Source organism: Coenobita brevimanus, chromosome 41 (assembly GCF_032717465.1).
Source record: "Coenobita brevimanus isolate Jiangsu-jjx chromosome 41, ASM3271746v2, whole genome shotgun sequence".
Classification (NCBI taxonomy): Eukaryota; Metazoa; Arthropoda; class Malacostraca; order Decapoda; family Coenobitidae; genus Coenobita; species Coenobita brevimanus.
The window spans coordinates 6,617,570-6,624,180 of NC_136994.1; the positions used below are offsets into that span (position 1 = coordinate 6,617,570).

At 39.4% G+C, this 6,611-nt stretch overlaps 1 non-coding gene across 1 annotated transcript; it reads left to right on the top strand.

The window, feature by feature from the left end:
- Window positions 1-564: 564 nt before the first annotated feature.
- On the top strand, window positions 565-683 carry LOC145397571 (5S ribosomal RNA). The gene has a single exon (XR_013896996.1). It is a non-coding gene; the product is annotated as a 5S ribosomal RNA (ribosomal RNA).
- The last annotated feature ends 5,928 nt before the right edge of the window (window positions 684-6,611 follow it).

Sequence of the window (6,611 nt, forward strand, 5' to 3'; positions counted from 1 at the left end):
CAGTCTGGACATAGGCTATGTGAGGTTGACCTCCGAGGTTATTTGAGGTCACCGTTCGGAGGTCATTTGAGGTCACCGGTAATAATGTTTGCACAGAAAATGCGTTAGTCTGAGAAAGCTGATATAGAAGGTTCTTGGACGTCTTATTATCTCTCTCCAAATGCATAAGAGGAACATGGTCGTTCTGGAGTAGAAAGAAAGACTGAACTAGAACAAATCGGATTCGAGCGTTCGCCTTTTTGGCCCGGACAACGACGGGATCCCCTGCGAGAGAGAGAGAGAGAGAGAGAGAGAGAGAGAGAGAGAGAGAGAGAGAGTGTGTGTGTGTGTGTCGGTATAATATGGGTAGTAATTTTCCTAGACTGGTTTACTTTTACCTCCAGCAATTAATTAGGATTTTTTACTTGTCCTATTATAGTCACTCGTCTTCATTACATTGTTCTTCTTCTCAGACGGCTTGGACTTGAGCGACTACAACTGTGGTCTTCATCGTCGCAGTTATTGTTATCGTTTCCGCCACATTTTAACGCTGCGAATACTTTCGGTAGCAATTTTTCCAAATTTCGCAACGGCCACACCACGTTGAGTACACCGCTTCCCGTCTGATCAGCGAAGTTAAGCAACGTTGGGTCTGGTTAGTACTTGGATGGGTGACCGCCTGGGAACACCAGATGCTGTTGGCATCCCTACGTGTCAAGTGGGGTTGGTGGAGGATTAGTGCCCCTCCCTGTAAAACAATTAACTCTAAGCCATTGGCCACCCCGTCTGGGATACATGGCGTCTGGCAATGAATGAATGAAAAGTTTATTCTAACATGACCTGGTCACCCACGCCATGGCAAACTCTCCTTTGCCCATTAGTGAGGACGCGCACGGAACCACTCCCTTCCTCCGTTTCTCTCATTTTCTCGATTCGTTCTTTTCTTTTGATTTTCTGTTTCGCACCTTACATGCAGTATCACTGAACACTGCATAGGAAAACCTCTCGAAAATTCCAAGGCGCATTATATTGTTCTCGTTTGCATAACTTGACACACACACACACACACACACACACACACACACACACACACACACACATCTATCTATCTATCTATATATATCTATCTATCTATCTCTCTATATATATAGAATTCTGAAAAGAGAAAACAGAAAAACTAATGAGAAATAGAGGTGAAATAATGGATGGATACAGCATGAAATACTGAGGGAAAAAAATGATACTGAAGAGATGAAAGAACTGAAAGGGCAGGCTTTCCATGGACAACTGAAACAAAGTAATGTCGGAACTAAAAACTATATACCAATGTTAAAAAGAAAGCACGAAAACATGTACATATGTGAAAAGGAAAACATGAGCTGTACTGTACAAAAGAAAGTATTGTACCGTACGAAAAGAACAAAGAACAGAAAAAAAAAAAATGAAGAGACAAGAAGGAAGAAATATCGTCTGGATTCAGTGAAAATTACAAAGAAAAAGTGTGTGTGTGTGTGTGTGTGTGTGTGTGTGTGTGTGTGTGTGTGAGAGAGAGAGAGAGAGAGAGAGAGAGAGAGAGAGAGAGGGAGAGAGAGAGAGAGATCACCATCATCGGCCATTACAAGTTCACTGCTGAACAGAGGCCTCCCGCAACCTTCTCCACGAATTCCTTGACTGAACCAGTCTTTGCCACGTTTTCCCTGCAAATTTCCCTATGTCGTCTCTCCACCTCTTGTCTAGCCTTTTTCTTGTATGCCTACAGTCTCTTGGTGTCCAGTCAGTCAGCCTCTTGCTCCATCGGTTATCCCTTACTCTTGCTACATGGTCTGCCCACCTCCATTTCTGTTCTTTTATAACTTCTGTAATATCTTTGACTTTAGTCTGCTCTCTCACCCAAGTTGATATTTCCTCTCTCTTAAAGATATTTCCAACATAGACCTTTCCATTGCTCTCTGAAACGGATTAATTTATTTTCCATCGATTTGGTCACTTTCCAGGTCTCACAACCATAAGTCATAGCTGGCATTCCATCCAACTGCAATGAGTCCTCTTATTTCGCTGCCATGATCTTTCGTCAATTTTAGTATTTGCCTCAGGTAATTCTACTCTTTGACTTCTTTCAGAATTTCTTCGCTTATTCTGATGACGCTCTTTGGTGTTTGTGGATTAAACATTAGTTTTACTCTGGTTCATCTTTAGCCCTACTTCGGGACTTTTTCTGTTCAGGTCATCTAACATTTCTTGCGATGTTTCTGCTGTTTCTGAGATTAGGCTAGTGTCATCTGCAAATCTTAAGTGGTTTAGCTTTTCTGTATGTTCAGTCCTTTGTTTTCCCAGTCTAGCTTTCTGAAAATACTTTCTTGGCATGCTGTAAATAATTTTGATGAAATTTTGTCTCCCTGACGCACGCCCTTCTCAATCTTAATTTTTTCCGAGTCCTAATATAATTTAACTGTATCAGTTCCCTCTTTATATATGTTTCCGAGCAGTTTTACAATGTTCTCATTCAATCTTTGTTCTCGCAATGAATTTAAAATTGCTATGTGCTCCACTGAGTCGAAAGCCTATTCGTAATCAACAAAACCTAAGCACAGTGATTTGTTGTATTCTGTATTTTTCTCAATTAGCTGATTCATTGTGTGTAGATGATCAGTAGTCGAGTACCCGCTTCGGAATCCTGCCTGTTCACGAGGTTGGTTTTCCTCCAAATTTGTAGTTATTCTGTTTGTAAGGACTTTAGTGAAGAGTTTGTAAATGACTGATAGCAAGCTAATGGGTCGATAGTTACTAAGGCCTTTTGAGTCACCTTTTTTGTAAAGTATAATAACTATTGCATTACAGCATGTTTTGGGAATTTTCTTCCTTTTTATACATTGAGTAAATAAGTGAGCAAGCCTAGTTTGTACTTCTACTCCTGCATCCAACAGTAAATCTGCTAGTATTCCATCTTCTCCCTGAGCTTTCCATCTTTTCATATTTTTGAGACAATTATTAACTTCATCTGGTGTTACCTCAGGTATTTCACTTGTGTCAACTTAAAAGTTAGCTGTTGGTACCGTACTACTGTCTTTGATGCATACAGTTCTTTGTAAAATTCTTCAACTCTCTTCAACATCTTATCTCTGCATTTAATGGCTTCACCGTTTTTGTCTTTTAGTGATGTAATTTGTTGCATTCCAAGTGCCATTTTACTTCGGGACTCTTTCAGACTTTCTCCTTTTTTTTTTTTTTTTTTTTTTTTTATGGTTTCTTTGATTTGATCCATGTTTCTCTTCCTTTTTTCTTCTCTTTGTCTTTTGTTGATAAGCTTATTTCATTCCACTTGTTCTATTTCATCTTTTTTTGTTTTTACTTTCATTTCTTTTCTTTTCTTCATAACCTCAAGTGTCTTTTCTGAATACTTCTTAGCTTTGATTATATTAGTTTTCCTACTCCCTCCGCTGATTCCTATGGCACTTTTGTTAGTCTGTCATTCAGCTCATCAATGTCACATTCAGCATTACTGAGAGCCTGAAATCTGTTCTTTATTTCCAACTGAAAGGCTGCTTTCTTTTCATTGACTTTCATTGGGCATATCTTTTTATCTATAATCATCTTCTTTCTTTCACTTTTGAAAGTGAATTTTGCTGTGCAACCCATCATTCTATTGTCACTTCCAGTACTTACTTTGTTGATAACTGTGACATTTGTGATTGTGTTATTCTTATTTGCTATCTCTCTCTCTCTCTCTCTCTCTCTCTCTCTCTCTCTCTATACAGTATACACACACACACACACACACACACACACATATATATATATATATATATATATATATATATATATATATATATATATATATATATATATATATATATATATATATATATATATATATATTTTCATTGCCAGACGCCATGTATCCCAGACAGGGTGGCCAAGGGCTTAGAGTTAGTTGTTTTACAGGGAGGGGCACTAATCCTCCACCAACCCCACTTGACGTAGGGATGCCAACAGCATCTGGTGTTCCCAGGCGGTCACCCATCCAAGTACTAACCAGACCCAACGTTGCTTATGTAACTCTCTCTCTATTTATCTATCTATCTATATATCTATATCTATATCTACCTATTTATCTATTTATTTATCTACCAACCTATCTGTCTATCTATCTATATCTATATCTATCTATCTATCTGTCTATATCTATATCTATCTATCTATCTATCTATCTATCTATCTATCTATCTATCTATATATATATATATAAAGCGGCCAATAGGAATGAAGAAAGGGGTGTTTGTTGGGAATAAACTGTAGAATGTACAAGGAAAGAGAGAGAGATGTTGAGGACTAACAGTGACCGAAGTTATGGGCGAAAAGGAAAAATTAAAGATCTGAGTGTATAAGATGGAGAGTGGTAGAAAAGGATGAAGTGACATAGGGACGAGAGCAGAGCTATAGCGAAGAAGGTAGAGAGGAATGACGGAGATAGGTAGAGAGATGGTGGATAAAATCACAAAAGACAGAGGAGGGGATGCGCAGAACGACAGACAGAGGAGAGTAGGCCAACAGAAAGAGAGAGAGAGAGAGAGAGAGAGAGAGAGAGAGAGAGAGAGAGAGAGAGAGAGAGAGAGAGAGAGAGAGTTACAGACAGACAGACAGACAGGCAGACAGACAGAGAGGGGGGTCACGGAGGGTACTTCTTTGACTGCTGGGAAGAATTTGTAGAGTATCTCACCATATTCTTTGGGTTAATATTGTTCAATACCAGTGAAATATTGTGAGGAATCATGCTGTATTGTGGAATGTTTAACTTGGGCATTCAGTGTGGATTATTTTTGAGGTTCTTGATTTCTTTATAAGCTACGATAAGTCTATCTATCTATCTATCTATAGCCCGACGCCCTAATCCCGCAAAGGGTGGCCGCAGACAAAACGCCTCCAAGTCACTCTGTCACCCACCATTTGACTCCCCTCCCCCCAAATCACCCCCCCCTCCCTCATATACCTCTCAACTCCATCCCTCCACCTCATCCTCGGTCTACCCCTCCCTCCACCTCACCTACATACACCCTCTTAGTCAGTCTTTCATTCTCCATTCTCTCCACATGTCCAAACCACCTCAGTGTATTTCTCCTAATCTTTTCAACCACATCCACATCTACCCCACAACGTTCCTTCACTTCTTCATTCGTCAACCTGTCCCTCCACGTCACTCCACATGCTCCTCTCAAGTAACTCATTTCCACTGCTCTCACTCTTGACTTGTTCCCCTCTTGCAATGTCCACGCCTCGCTTCCATACGTCAGGGTAGGGATCACAATACCATCATGCAGTGACTTCTTAACTTCCATACTCACCTCCCTATTTCTCATCACTGCTTTCAGTGTACCAACAACCTTTCTTCCCTGCTGTACCCTTTCACGTACTTCATCCCCCAAAGTTCCACCCTTACTCATCACACTACCCAAGTACTTGAATGCACTCACATTCTCCATATCCTCACCATCCAACCTCATTGCACACTCTGTGACTTCATTCCTCTCAAACACCATAACTTTACTTTTGTTTACATTAACTTTCAGCTTCCTCCTCCTACACACTGTTCCAAATTCATTCACCAAACCTTGCAACTCCCATTCATCTTCACTCAACAATACTGTATCATCAGCAAACAGCAACACCGGAAGCTTCCAAATCTCACCCTCATTCATAATAATAATAATCTTAACCATAACCGTTGTTCATAATTGTTTATATAGTGTGTTCGGCCCCGAGAAAGACAAAGATGAGCAGTAAGATATGTAGCTAGGTGGCAGATGGGAGAAAAAGACAAGAGATGTTACGACTGAAGGAGGATTTTTGTATTCTAGGGTTAAGAAGGCAGGAAAATAGTAAAACTAGAAACAAACTCTAGGCCATTAGCAGATACAGGTCTTAACGAGTTCCTTCCGAGGATGTCTTTTATATTTTATTCTTGCTCACTCCAGACGACATGTATATGCTACGGGGAGATTTTCCGAACTGGAAGGGGGTTGATAGTGTTCTTCCTTATCCTCCGTAATGTGTGTGTTTTTCCAAAGATACGAATAATATAATATTTTAGAATATATTAAAATAATGTGTCATCGTACGACTAGACTTTCAAAGACTGCCATGATTCAGTATCAGGTAAATATAATCGTCTGGCGTTTGCTGGAATAAACCCTCCGACTATAATGGTGTTAATGCTGATACTATTAAAACTCAGGCCATTTTACCCACTCCCATCTGATTAGAATTACATGTCATTAGCTGGAATAAAATACAAGAGTTGTTCATTAAGGGCTGAAAGGCAACATGAAAGATAAGTATTAGAATATTACGATTATGACAATGTGCGAAGATTATTTGATCAATTTACCTTGTGTAATGCAAATATGAGATCACAGCTGAAGAGATCCGACCGTAATTTTTCTTATCATAAAAGTTTATTATTATTATTATTATTATTATTATTTTTAGCGGTGGGGACCTGAGATCAGTTAAAATAAGCCCTGTCTAAAAATTTTCATATGCATAACGAGAACTCGACAAAAATGACTCTCATGAAAGGGTAGACTCACTACACTTTTACGCTGGAAGTCATATATTCACGAAAGTAATATCTGGAT